Consider the following 15375-nt stretch of genomic DNA (forward strand, 5'->3'; position numbering starts at 1 on the left):
ATTACACTGTCATCATATTTTTCGCCAAAGTTCAAGATGGCAGACAACAACTTATTATGTGCAGCAGTTGCATGTACCACAACTGCACTGTGTGCGCATTTGGAAGAGAAGCGGGGGAAAAAGAAGAAACTTACCTGGGTGAAGCCATGGGTTATACGAGATGATAAAAGCATTCAGCAAAATTTGTTACGCGAGCTTCTAGTGGAGGACGTCAAGTCGTCCATAAATTACTTTAGAATGGATGAGATGGATGAGCATACATTTCAGTATTTGCGCATTGAAGTGTCTCGTCATATCACAAAACACAAACTCACTTAAGAACTGCTATATCTGCAGAAGACAGGCTCACAATAACACACTGACTTCTTGCTACAGGAGAGAGTTACTCTAGCTTACAGTACAGCACTCGAATAACACAGTGCATATTAACTAAAATAATACCTGAAACATTTGAAGCAATTTATAAAGCATAAAAGGACCAATATCTGAAAGTAAATAAATTACATTTTGCGTCCCATAACTACAAAATTAATAGAAATGTATGAAGCTGATGAGGTGCTTTACAATGTGAAGCATCCTGAGTATAAAAATAGTTTGAGACTGGAGAGCCCAGTATATACATATGAAATGAAATAAGTATGATGATACGTACTTCTGCTTTCTCGTGACAGTGGCTTGAGCAGAGGCCATTAATTTTCTTTTTTATGTCGTCAGCAGGGCACCTGGGCCGTATCTTACGACTAATGAAAAGCTCTCCAGTCTTCTTAATCTATTTTTGTACTCAGGGTGCCTCACGTTGTAAAGCGTCTCATCAGCTTCATACATTTCTATTAATTTTGTAGTTGACAGCACATACTAATCTTCGCAGCCAGTTTACAAACACACTACTGGTGACAGAACGCTGCAGCGATGCTAGCGCTCCTAGTTGTAACATTTCACGTTGCAGTGAACAGAAGACAAGCGACTTATATGATCAAATCTTCAGCGAGGCCTTAGATTTGATCATATTTAATTGACGACAGGCAGGATTTGACAAAGTTCCCTTTAACACCATCAAATTTCTTTGACATAAACATTTGACATATCAACTTTGACAAAGAAATATGACAGTGTAATACTGATCTATTAGTCCCATGGAAAATTTTGAGTCTGTTTGGAACAGCGGATGAAACGAGTGGTCATCATCCCCATTTTTTGGAAACTCTACAGCTCCAAGCGACCAATTCGTCAATGACAGGTTTCTGCTGGCTATGAAAAACCTGAACAAATGCGAGGGTTCTCTTTCTAGCCGATTTCAGGCGTTATCGAGGCTAGAGGCAGTGTTACATGGCATTACCGCCAAGTCTTCTGCGGGTGACTAACTATTTGTACGGTGTGCTTGCATTCCTCATGGGAAATTTAACAGTATCGCTATTTTTTAAAGTCTCGCTCATGATGGGATCATGAAGTGACAAAGCATTGACTTGATTGGAGAGGGGTAGGAGGAAGAAAGTAGCAGTTGCCTTCGCCTGAAGTTGTTTAGGGAGATCACTGCCGCACTAAGTTGAAAATTCGCTCTTCTCAGCACCTTGTACAAATACTTTTGTTTACCAACGAGCACGGTTCTGCATCGAATTACTTTTTCAATGGGCTAGATAACATGTGTAAATTTTACTTTTTAGCAACGGTATTAATTTACGCGGCGTTTCCCTTCCAGTGTGATTACTACGTCAGTTATCACTGTTTAAGGTTAAATAATATAATATACTCTTGTTTAGTTACAACAGCTCTAAAAATATTGTTGTAACTAGCTGTACCTAGCCACACATTGCTGTGGCTCAGTCTGATTAAATGGAAAAAGGAAAAAAGGAGAAAGCACGCGTTTCTGATACTATCGAAATTGGATATGCGTCCTAATGTCCTTCCCTCCAACCCACCCCCGTCTTTGCTCATCTTCTCCTCCCCCTCTCTTTGTGCATCTCCTACTCCTTCCCCTCTCGCTGTCCATCACTTCCTGCCCCCCTCTCTCTCCATCATACCCTCCCCATTCTCTGTTTCTTTCTCATCTCCTGCCACTCCTCTCTGGCCATCTCCTTCTTTGTGCTCTCAATGTTTTTTCTCCCATCCCTCTGTCCATCTCCTCTGCCTCCCCCTTCTCTCACCTTGAGTCTTGTGTACTGTTATCGCAAATTCAGATTCTATAATAGTATTCTAACGATAAGTTGATAGGCCAGAAATGCAACACCCCGTTTTCTGTTAACACGTCTGTGAGGAAGAAAATAAGGCAGCATATTGTCTGTATACAAGTTACGTTAAAAATATATATAATGAGAAAAAATATCTATGGAAGAAACATTTTGTCTATTGGCGTAAGTGTCCTGCCATCATAATTAAACTGCCTGCGAAAATGAAACAAAACCACACGTTTTTACAGCAGAGTATTTTCTTTCTCTGTACATTGTTGTTTAAAAAATATAGATTATTTTCATCTGAATCTTTAATAGAGTGTCATTTACAATTTGAGATAAATCGGACAAGAACTATACGAGACTTTGGTAACAGCTTTACTCCTATATATATTAAATATTTATTTACATATTATACATATTTAAAAATAAGTAGATAAAAATATGTGTATTCACATGAAACGCTGTGCCAAAATTTTAAAGCAGTCAACCAATTACTTTTCGAGTTTTGCAAGCATAAACACACGCAGGCTGAAATTTTATATATTAAGATTATTGATTCTTTATTGCTTTTCGGAATTTTTTGCCATGCAACCAGGTTTCTTGTACACATTTACGTAAAATACACACTAAGAATATCAGCATTAATTAACAAAGCTCAACATGTCGTATAATGAATGTGTAGATGCATGTTTTACAATAGTGATAGAATAATTGTTACTAACATATCTTAAACATTGCAATCATAATTTGTCTTTCATTGATGTTATATTTTGTCTATGAATGTATATCAGACCCCCAAGAACACAACTAAAAATGCGCTACTTGAGATAAATCGACTAAAAGACTCCTACAAAATTTGTACTGAAATAGCGAAATTTCAAGCAAGTAATTTTGCCAATAAATTCCATTATAGCCCAAACAACAGTAACATGGACATGTAATTCTGTTCTTGCTGAATGACAGGTGTTTATCAGGTAATTATTAATTAATTATTTGTGTTGCATCACTTTCTTGATTTTTTAAATGCTATTTTGTATTTTTTATAACCTTCATGTAATACTTTTACCACTTTTCCACCCTAAATAATATCTAGTTATTTAGTTAGAGTAATATAATATGACATTCGAATTTCCATGAGACAACATTAGTACGTAAGTAAAAACAAAAAAGGAAACCGAAGTAGACATTACTGTATTAGAAAAATACAAAATGCATAATTGCAAATTAGAAAATTCATGTAACTTAAAAGAAGTGTCAATTAGCTATAATTTAAGGTACACAGTTAACGAATACATAGAATCATAAATGGGCTTATTTATACTGTAAGAATACTTTTCGGCGAGAAAAGAGATTGAATGTGAACTTGCTTTATAGCAGAAATGCCTTTTTTGTCTTGTGCGCCCAACGCACGAAATTTCGTAGTATTTAAAACAGCTGTAATCGTCAAAACAGCGTCTGTCCCTTCTATTCATGCATGTGTGAAAGACATTGTAATGTAAGATACAAATCCTGCGAAACACTGACATTGTAATAATCAATGATATTAGCAATTACATTCAATCCATGTACGAATAGTTTCACAACTCAAGAATGTGTCGCTCTTCATGCCAGTAGCAACGCTGAAAGGACACTGTTCTTGTCGTGGCACGTCATGAAGCTACTTACAACAAAACTGACACATCTGCTCTGAAATGGACAAATTGGGAGACAGAGACGAGTTTTTTTTGCTGACAAAAGCTAAAAATTGCCTATTTTTTACTTGTGTCAATTGTCTTGCCGGGGTGCGATATAGATATTTTTCTTGCTGTGAACACGCACTATGTACTGTGTATAAATTAGTTTTGTTTATCACTGTGTCATAGGTGGCAACTACTCCTGATTCCAAGAGATTGCTACTGGACACAGGGAGAAGTACAGTTTACGTAACAGGTTCTTCAGTAATTCTTGGTGAGTCGTTAATAGAGGCTAAGTTGTTCACATTAGCAACTGCTTCATTTTCGCACTCACAATAAGGTGTCTTATGATGACCATGGCGCCACATATCTCTTCGAAAACTCCGATGGTTTAGTCTCGTCCTTATTAACCTGGAGGTGCTTCTGCTGCCTTACTCTGTTTTATGGGACCAAGATTTCGAACTTGGTCTTTCTTGAACTGTTGCATAGTGACTGTCCTTTGGTGAAATATTTTCACTGAACTCCGTATCATAATTCAGAAAACCCATCTCATCACAGAATAGTTCTTACCCTCCACTGCCAATGAAAAATCTGAACACGTATTCCGAGAATTAAGTGCTCCGCATTAGTATGTACAATTATGCACATTAAATTACCTAAATAATACCACAGAGACAAAAGGAGACGTCGAAATGGGTTAAAAATATAGTGCCAACGTACATTATTTTAACTGCGGGATAGAATTTTAGAATAATGGAATGATCGGATCCGCTATACAGGGTGGTCCATTGATAGTGACCAGGCAAAATTTCTCACGAAATAAGCATCAAACGAAAAACTACAAAGAACGAAACTCGTCTAAAGGGGGAAACAAGATGGCGCTATGGTTGGCCTGCTAGATGGCGCTGCCATAGGTCAAACGGATATCAACTGCGTTTTTTTAAAAATAGGAACCCTCACTTTTATTACATATTCATGTAGTACGTAAAGAAATATGAATGTTTTAGTTGGACCACTTTTTTCGCTTTGTGATAGATCGCACTGTAATAGTCACAAACGTATAAGTACGTGGTATCACGTAACATTCCACCAGTGCGGACGGTATTTGCTTCGTGATACATTACCCGTGTTAAAATGGACCGTTTACCAATTGCGGAAAAGGTCGATATCCTGTTGATGTATGGTTGTTGTGATGAAAATGTGCAACGGGCGTGTGCTATGTATGCTTCTCGGTATGCTGGACGACATCATCCAAGTGTCCGGACCGTTCGCCGGATAGTTACGTTACTTAATGAAATATGAAGTTTTCAGCCACGTGCGAAACGTCAACCACGACCTGCAACACATGATGATGCCGTAGTAGGTGTTTTAGCTGCTGTCCCGGCTAATCCGCATATCAGTAGCAGACAAATTGCGCGAGAATCGGGAATCTCAAAAACGTCGGTGTTGAGAATGCTACATGAACATCGATTGCACCCGTACCGTATTTCTATGCACCAGGAATTGCATGGCGACGATTTTGAACGTCGTGTACAGTTCTGCCACTGGGCACAAGAGAAATTACGGGACGATGACAGATTTTTTGCACGCGGTCTATTTAGCGACGAAGCGTCATTCACCAACAGCGGTAACGTAAACCGGCATAATATTCACTACTGGGCAACGGAAAATTCACGATGGCTGTGACAAGTGGAACGTCAGCGACCTTGGCGAATTAATGTATGGTGCGGCTTTATGGGAGGAAGGATAATTGGCCCCCATTTTATTGATGGCAATCTAAATGGTGCAATGTATGATGATTTCCTACGTAATGTTCTACTGATGTTGCTACAAGATGTTTCACTGCATGGCAGAATGGCGATGTACTTCCAACATGATGGATGTCCGCCACAAAGCTCGCGTGCGGTTGAAGCGGTATTGAATAGCATATTTCATGACAGGTGGATTCGTCATCGAAGCACCATACCATGGCCCGCACGTTCACCGGATGTGACGTCCCCGGATTTCTTTATGTGGGGAAAGTTGAAGGATATCTGCCATCGTGATCCACCGACAACACCTGACAACAAGCATCCGCGCATTGTCAACGCATGTGCGAACATTACGGGGGGTGAACTACTCGCTGTTGAGAGGAATGCCGTTACATGTACTGCCAAATGCATTGTGGTTGACGGACATCATTGTGAGCATTTATTGCATTAATGTGGTAGATACAGGTAATCAAAATGGCTCTGAGCACTATGGGACTTAACATCTATGGTCATCAGTCCCCTAGAACTTAGAACTACTTAAACCTAACTAACCTAAGGACATCACACAACACCCAGCCATCACGAGGCAGAGAAAATCCCTGACCCCGCCGGGAATCGAACCCGGGAACCCGGGCGTGGGAAGCGAGAACGCTACCGCACGACCACGAGATGCGGGCTACAGGTAATCAGGCTGTAACGGTATGCGTTCTCAGAAATAATAAGTTCCCAATGGTAGATGTATCACAATGGAACAACCGAAATAAAATGTTTCTCATGTACCTACATTCTGTATTTTAATTTAAAAAACCTACCTGTTACCAACTGTTGGTCTAAAATTGTGAGCCATATGTTTGTGACTATTAACAGCGCCCTCTATCACAAAGCAAAAAAAGTGGTCCAACTAAAACATTCATATTTCTTTACGTACTACACAGATACGTAATAAAAATGGGGGTTCGTATTTTAAAAAATGCAGTTGATATCCGTTTGACCTATGGCAGCGCCATCTGGTTTCCCCCTTCAAGCTAGACAAGTTTCGTTCATTGTAGTTTTTTCGTTTGACGCTTATTTCGTGAGAAATTTGGCCTGGTCACGATCAATGGACCACCCTGTATACCGTGGAATATACGCGGGTTGTCCAGAAAGTAAGTTTCGATTGATTGCAAAATGGACACCACAGTGAAAATCCACTGAAGCTTTGCACAGATGTGTTGGGTAGTGTCTCTAGCATGATCATCGATCACATCAAGATGCTCTTTTCAGTTGTGAGCAAACTGAGAGCGAATAAAGGTGCCTAGAACAACGATGCCTCCCGCTAAGTAGGAGGGCCCACTGAGAGGCTTCGCCTTCGTGAATGCAGCCCGCCTAACACAACTGCCACACACTCCCTTCTCTATGGCAATTCTCAGTCGCACTCTGCAGGGGCAGTGAAGACGCCCCTGCAGCCTTTTCAATGGGAAGTGTTCGATCACCCACAACACAGCCCTAATTGGCTCGTCCTGAGTATCGTCTCTGTTCACGTGAAACGCTGGATACGAAGACAACACTTGGGCGCAGGCTATGCGCTATAGACCAGCATAGACAATTATAGGAAAGCGCAGGTGGCTGCCTTCTATGACGATGGTGTTGGAAATTTGGTATAACGCTCCGACAAGTGTCTAAGTCGGAGTGGCGACTATGTAGAGAAGTACCTGGAAAGTGTAGCTAACTCTTGCAAATAAAATGTTTCTGATTTTCATTATGGTTTCCATTTCGCGGCCTATCGGAACTTACTTTCTGGACAACCCTCGTATACGGCAAATTTAGGGGACAAGGCTGTGAACTAATTTCATCCGGAATACATGACATTGCACCGAGCAAGGCGGTCAGTGGCGTTCGTATTCGGAGAGCCAGCAGTTCAGAGCCACGTCTGGCCATCGGGATTTAAGTTCCTGTTATTTTCGTGAATCGTTTAAGATGAATCCTGGATTGTTCCTTTAAAAGGGTACAGTCGATTTACTTTCTTATCTTTCCTGAACAACACCTTGCACTCCGTCTCTAATAACCTCGTCGATAGTAGGTTGAAAAATCTTTCTTTCCTCTTTCCTTAACCATTGCAGTACATATCTACGCTAATATAATCGATAAATTAAGGTTGTTGATTTGTTGGTAAGTTGCTGTCGGGTCGAGATGATTGCTCCTGTTTCAGATGTACAGCAAATAGATATGAAGTTTCGTTTACGAGCTAATGTCTATAATGAGCATCACGCTTATTACAGATTGACTGCAACAGATATAACATCGAGAGCTGAAGCAGTGGATAAGATCAAAGCATATTCGTCACATTCGGAAATCGTCCTAGAGAGGAACGGCCTTTGTCTACAGAACGGCCATGCGACAAACAACGATAAGTAATCGAACTGTCGGCCATAACACCTATTTTTTCACAGCTCTATATTTTTACTTATTATGATGATGATTGCTGATGTAACACAAATACACATAACATTCTATGCATAAAATAATCATTTCAATTTCTTTTTCTTCACTGAAGCGCCAAAGAAATTTGTATAGGTATGCGTATTCAAATATAGAGCTATGTAAACAGGCAGAATACGGCGCTGCGGTCGGCAACGTCTATATAAGACAAGTGTCTGGCACAGTTGTTAGGTCGGTTACTGCTGCTACATCAGCAGGTTATCATGATTTAAGTGAGTTTGAACGTGATGTTACAGTCGGCGCCCGAGCGTTGGACACAGCATCTCCGAAGTGGCAACGAAGTGGCGATTTTCCCGTACTACCATTTCACAAGTGTACCGTGAAAATCAGGAATCCGGTAAAACAGCAAATCTCCGACGTCGCTGCGGCCGAAAAAAGATCCTGCAACAACGGGACCAAAGACGACTGAAAAAAATCGTTCTATGTGGCAGCACTGCAACCGTTCCGCAAATTGCTGCAGATTTCAATGCTGGAACAACAACAAATGTCAACGTGCGAAACATCATCGATATGGGCTTTCGGAGTCGAAGGCCAACTTGTTTACCCTTTATGACTGCAATACACAAAGCTTTACGCTCGCCTGGGCCCATTGATACCGACATTGTACTGTTGATGACGGGAAACATGTTGCCTGATCGGGCGAATCTCGTTTCAAATTCTATCGAGCGGATGGACGTGTACGGGTATGGAGACAGCGTCATGTATCTATGGACCCTGCATGTCAGCAGGGGACCGTTCAAGCTGATAGAGGCTCTGAATGGTGTGGGACGTATGCAGTAGGAAAGATATGGGACCCCTAGCACGTCTAGATACGACTCTGACAGGTGACTCGCACGTAGGAGTCTTGTCTGATCACCTGCATCCATTCATGTCCATTGTGCATTCCGACGGACTTGGGTAATTCCAGCAGGACAATGCGACACGCCACATGTCCAGAATTACTACAGAGTGGCTCCAGGAACACTCTTCTGAGTTCAAACACTTCTGTTGCCCACCAAATACCCCAGACATGAACATTAATGAGCATGTCTGGGATGCCTTGCAACATGCTGTTCAGAAGAGATCTCGAACCCCTCGGATTAATGGACAGCCCTGCAGGACTCATGGTGTCAATTCCCTCCAGAATTACTTCAGATGTTAGTCGAGTCCATGCCACGTCGTGTTGCGGCACTTCTGCGTGCTCGCCGGGGCTCTACACGATATTAAGCAGGCGTACCAGTTTGTTTGGCTTTTCAGTATGTTAATAATAAAATGACTGTAGTTAATTGTAAATATTTGTGTAAAGTATTTCAATTGTAAAGTTGCTTACTTTGAAAACCTGAATATATTTTTGCCGCTGTTACATGGTTAAAGATATATAGATTGAACTTGCAGTATATAATTAACTTCTGCGAGACAGAGTAGACAAACGAGGAACATCACTTACCTCAGGGGTACTTAGGAAGGCGCGAAAAGCAGTCAGGGTGCGAGAAAGAAGTCATCAGACGGCAGTACTTGAACTGGGCTGACGTACACGGCGCTGCCACAAGCGCCAATGATGTAACAGATGATAGTGAATATTACCTACATGTAAAAGTATGTTTGTCGTATTTTTCTGGTCTAGAGTGAAATGGCAGTACATCGTCGTTGTCTGTTCTCGATTTTATTATTTCTGAATGTATATCGTATTACTCAGTGTGGCTGATACGAAAGGATGTGTAGGCCATCTGCAAACAGTATGCGTTACTGTGACGTTTCATTCACCTGATTAGGAATTATTAAATTATGTTTTCACTTCTTATTCCAAATTGTTGAAATATTATTCTTTGTCTGAAACTTTCTTTCTTGTGTCAGTGACGCAATATCACTGTTGGTTAACTTGAATTTCCGTACACGAGAGTGGGCATTATAATATTCTTTGCTTAAAGTAAAATACAATAATATTAATTTCAGAACAGTTATCAACATTATAAATTGTACAATACACTGGGTTGTCGACCGGTGATTTTACACTGAGATTTGATAAAAATGTATCTCCGAGTTTATGCGTTGCTTATACTTGCCTACTGCTCTCGATCTTCATACTTAGCTATTTACATCTGCATCTACATGGATACTCTGCAAATCACATTTAAGTACCTGGCAGAGGGTTCATCGAACCACCTTCACAATTCTCTATTATTCCAATCTCGCATAGCGTTCGGAAAGAACGAACACCTGTATCTTTCCGTACGAGCTCTGATTTCCCTTATTTTAACGTGGTGATCGTTTTTCCGTATGTAGGTCGGTGTCAACAAAATATTTTCGCATTCGAAGGAGAAATTTGATGATTGGAACTTGGTGAGAAGGTTCCGTCGCAACGAAAAACGTCTTTCTTTTAATGATGTCCAGGCTAAATCCTGTATCATTTCTGTGACACTCTCTCCCATATTTCGCGATAATACAAAACGTGCTGCCCTTCTTTTAACTTTTTCGATGTACTCCGTCAGTCCTGTCTGGTAAAAATCCCACATCGTGCAGGAGTATTCTAAAAGAGGACGGACAAGCATAGTGTAGTCAGTCTCCTTTAGTAGATCTGTTATATTTTCCAAGTGCCCTGCCAATAAAACGCAGTCTTTGGTTAGCCCTTCCTCACAACATTTTCTATGTGTTAGTAATTGTAATACCTAGGAATTTAGTTGAATTTATGGCTTTTAGATTGACTGACTTATAGTGTAAACGAAGTTTAACGGGTTCCTTTTAGCACTCATGTGGATGATCTCACACTTTTCCTTATTTAGGGTCAACTGCCAATTTTCGCACCATCAGATACCTTTTCTAAATCTTTTTGCAATTTGTTTTGATCTTCTGATGACTTAATTAGTCATTAGTACATTAGGCGTTGTCATCTGTGAAGAAGGATTGTGGAGCAACAACACGTCTGAAAAGTAGCATATGCAGACTCTCCTATTGTACCTCTGGTACTTAAGGCAAAAAGATTGAGAAGGTCCAGCAGGCTAGAACTAACTAGTTCCCTCACCAGACCAGAGTTGCACCTCCACGAAGGTGTTGCTGTGATTGTATAGGTTATTTCTTTCCCTTTAGGCGAATGTGCGACGATAGTCATTCCGAACGCTGAACCGGTATTCATCTATTAACGGCTCATTATTACACAAATCATGATCTGCATCTACATCCATACTCTGCAAACAACTATGTTATGTTGTCCATGGCAGACAGTACTTCCTATTGCACCATGTTTTGGTGTTTCTTCCCTTTTCATTTGTGTACAGAGCATGGGAAGAGTTACTGCCCGACTGCCTCTGTGATCACTGTTATTTGTCTAACGTAAGCATGTCTTCATGGTTACTTCAGGACGGATAAGGAGGAAGGCATATATAGATATATAGGGTGTTAAAAAAAAGGAATCCTTATTTTGGGAGGGATATGGAGTTTGGTGACGCTGCACTTGTAAGCCATTGCTAAAGGACCAAAACAAGACAAAAACTTACGGTAAATGTGGGCTCTAAAACGCATACCTTAAGAGCTATGAACAATTGTTCATCTTCACTGCTGTGAAAAGCATCTCTCCTACTGCGAGAACTTTGATATTGTGCTCGACCTACAGAACACAGTAATAAAATAAGGAAACAAATGAGAACAATTACTCCATTACTGTGAAACAGCAGAGATTCTACTTCCTGTTAAATAAGAGCTGCACTTGTAAATACAAGCCTTGGAAGGCCTAATGGTACCTATCAGCCGCTGTGTCACCCTCAGCTCACAGGTGTCAGTGGATGCGGATATGGGGGGGGGGGGGGGGGGGGGTTGTGGTCAGCACACCACTGTCCCGGCCGTATGTCAGTTTACGAGCACGGATCCGCTACTTCTCAATCAAGTAGCTCCTCTGTTTGCCTCACAAGGGCTGAGTGCGCCCCGCTTGCCAATAGTGCTCGGCAGACCCGATGGTCACCTATTCAAGTGCTAGTCCAGCCCGACGGCACTTAACTTTGGTGATCTGATGGGAACCGGTGTTACCACTGTGGAAAGGTCGGTGGCACTGCGCTTGTCAGTCATTGCTAAAGGATGTCCTCAATATGGTGTCCTTCATAATAAGGCATGCTTCTGTCCGATGGCTTAGGGAATCGCGCACTCGATGAAACACTCCAGGATGACCACGGACGCGCTGGCAGACACTGATGAAACGTTCCTGTAATGTTTGTACATCATTAATGGGCTTGGATAAACAAAAGATTTCGAGCATCCCAAGATCGAGGGAACGAGGTGGCCGATGTACTGGAACTCCCCGACTGATCCATTGTCTATTAAACGTCTGTGTAAGGTACTTCGTATATTTCGCAGAAAATGGGCTGGTGCTCTATCATACAGCCGTTGGTGGAATGATACCTCATTTAGTAGGGCAGGCAAGACGTTTGAAAGAAACTGACGGTATCTTGCACCAGTCAACTTATTTGGTGGTATGTAAGTCCTACTAATTTATTGCCAATAGTCCCTGCCAATATATTAATTGAAAATCGGCGCTAAAGCCTTGCTTCTGGAATTCCGTGTGGATTTGCAGCAGCCTGTATATGATGTTGGTCACCTGAAAACTCACAATGCAAGCTTCGTCTGTGGACAGTATCTTTGTGGTGAAAAGCGGATCTTCACCATATATTTGCAACAACCATTGGCAGAACTGCATTCTGGCAGACAGGTCTTGTGGTCAGGGACGGTGGCAAGGGGGGGGGGGGGCTATGGGGGGCTGTAGCCCCCCCTCTCCCAATGGAATATCATATTACACTGGATAAAATGACTTCAGAAATCAGCGATTATACTACTTCAACAGATTCAATCATTTTTTAAATAATTATGTAGCAATATAGGTTGCAATGTATTTCAAACACATTTTAACAAAAGGATAAGAGCGGCAAATAGCTAAACCAATAAATATCCTGTAACTTAAAATGGGCATCTTATTATTTATGAATATACATTGGATATATATTAATGTACGAGTACCACTTACAATAATCAAGAAAGGTAAATATGCTGGGTATGCCTACCAACACTTAAATTGCTGGCCCCAGACAAAAACTTCGAAACCACTGGACATCTGGGTCAAATCGTATTATTTTCCCGGGCAGACACATTCTGTAGCCAGTTTTTTACCCTGAACTCCAAAACAATTACCAAAAACTACTTCAAGCAACAATTAAGTTTACCAGGTCAGTGGAGGACCCAAACTCTCCTTTTGTTAAGCGATATTCCATTCCCCCAAACCCCAGCTCCCCCCCCCCCCCCTTTTGACCGACTCCTAGAATCGGCCCTGCTTGTGGTGAAAGGGCTTGGACACGCTGTAAATGATGTGGGTACAGCGACTGTCAAATCAGGATCGCTCAGACCAGCGGATGACTAAGCCCGTTAGACGCTGCAGTTCTATGTACACTAACATCTCCCACTGTTTACAATAGTCGCTCCTCCACAAAGAATGTTGTCGGGCCAGCCATGACCCGCCGTTGCTGGAGCTGCTGAGCCAGAATCTTTAGTCACTGCAAAAGACGGCTGAATTAACTGTGCAGCTGGTACTGTGCGCTCTGGACATTTTGCAACCTACAGAACACGGGCTCACAGCTGCTTCCATTTGCCAGAACATAATAGAAGATCATGTCTACCATTTCCCATGTGGAATAATAGACTTCCATTAAAGCCAAAACTACATTGTAAAAGAATATCACAAAATCGTCAAAATACAGACTGATTATATTAGAACATACATACACGAAGACAAAATGCAAACAAAATTCAAATTTGGCGCCGAACTCACTAGTGAACAAATGAATACTGACTGGGCTGGAACACACAACCCCCACAATTACACCGTGTTTTGGTGAAGTGCAACGTGCTTTTATGACTTTATTTGCGAAAATAAGTGTTATATTTGTGTATGCTTTACAACGTCTCACCATGATGCTGAGAATAAAAGGGTTTGCCACACGAAAACGTAAGTAGAAACGAATATAGGCGCGAAATATCGTGACAAACTAAATTACATTTAGAGCATAAAATGATAGGTTAACTCCCAACAAAATTTCTCATCAACATCGTTCAGTTGCTGATGACAAGCTAACTATGATAAATAATCCACAAGTGGTCCTGAAAGATCAAGATGGTTCACATGGCTCTGAGCACTGTGGGACTTAACATCGGAGTTCATCAATCCCCTAGAACTTAGAACTACTTAAACCTAACTGACCTAAGGACATCACACACAACCATGCCCGAGGCAGGATTCGAACCTGCGACCGTAGCGGTCACGCGGTTCCAGACTGAAGCGCCTAGAACCGCTCGGCCCGAAAGATCATGCACACCAAGTGTTAAGGTATTAACAAAACGAAACGAATTGTTGTTTGAGCTAAATATCCACATAATTTTGTAATCATTTAGTAAAAACGTTCACATTACAAATTAAATAAAATTGAAACCCACTGGTGATGGCACAGTGGTGCTGAAACATGTTTGGGAACTCGGAAAAACGGTGTTTTGCATAACTGGCGAACCTTACATCCACCAATTTTTTCTCTCTTGGAGCAGTTCTTCACAAAGGAATGACATTTAAATCTGATTAGGCAATAAGCAGACTCGTCAAGGGGGACAAATTTTTTTTCTGGGGAGCTCGTGAAGAAAAGTTGCATTGGACAAAGTTTAAAATTCCGTTACGTAAAAATGGCGTTCAGACAATAATGGCTACTAAGAGTAATCTTAAAATCTAGCACAAAAGACTTGCCCATAAAAACTTTCCCCACATGAAAGAGATTTTGAAAGGCAGACAAATTCAGGTTACGGAAGAAGATAAAAACTTATTTGAAAATGAACAGCTCGCTCCAGAAGAATATGAGACTATTGAGGGTACAGCCTACAAGTAAGCCTTCATCTGACAGGAGAAAAGGAAATTAAATCACCTGAGGAAGAACCAAATCCTAAAATCAACTGCACTAAACAGAATGTTAATGAAGACGGCACAGAATCTGTGCATCAAATAGGAAGAAGCCAACGAGACAAGGCAAAAATGAAAAAGCCTATTAGATATGCCAACCTAAATGTAAATTCTGCATTATCATGTGACACAACGTTATGACACTGTCTCGTACCAAGATGCTGTTGACTGTAACAGAAAATTAGAAACAGTCCATTCAAGAAGAAATACACACACTCAATAAAATTTGGATTACGACTGAACCTTCACAAAACCAAGCAAGCTTAACAATAAGTAGGTATTCAAAGTGAAGAGGGAAACCAATGGAACTATGGACAGATTTAAGGCTCGTTTTGTTGCTAGAGCATTTCCAC

The 15375-nt window shown here is 41.1% G+C and overlaps 1 protein-coding gene across 1 annotated transcript in view; it reads left to right on the forward strand.

Annotated features, from left to right (window-relative positions):
* Positions 1 to 15375, forward strand: part of LOC124622732 (UDP-glucosyltransferase 2-like) — a 139291-nt gene that overhangs the window by 25108 nt on the left and 98808 nt on the right. The window lies entirely within an intron of this gene.

The sequence above is a fragment of the Schistocerca americana genome, chromosome 1 (assembly GCF_021461395.2).
Source record: "Schistocerca americana isolate TAMUIC-IGC-003095 chromosome 1, iqSchAmer2.1, whole genome shotgun sequence".
NCBI lineage: Eukaryota > Metazoa > Arthropoda > Insecta > Orthoptera > Acrididae > Schistocerca > Schistocerca americana.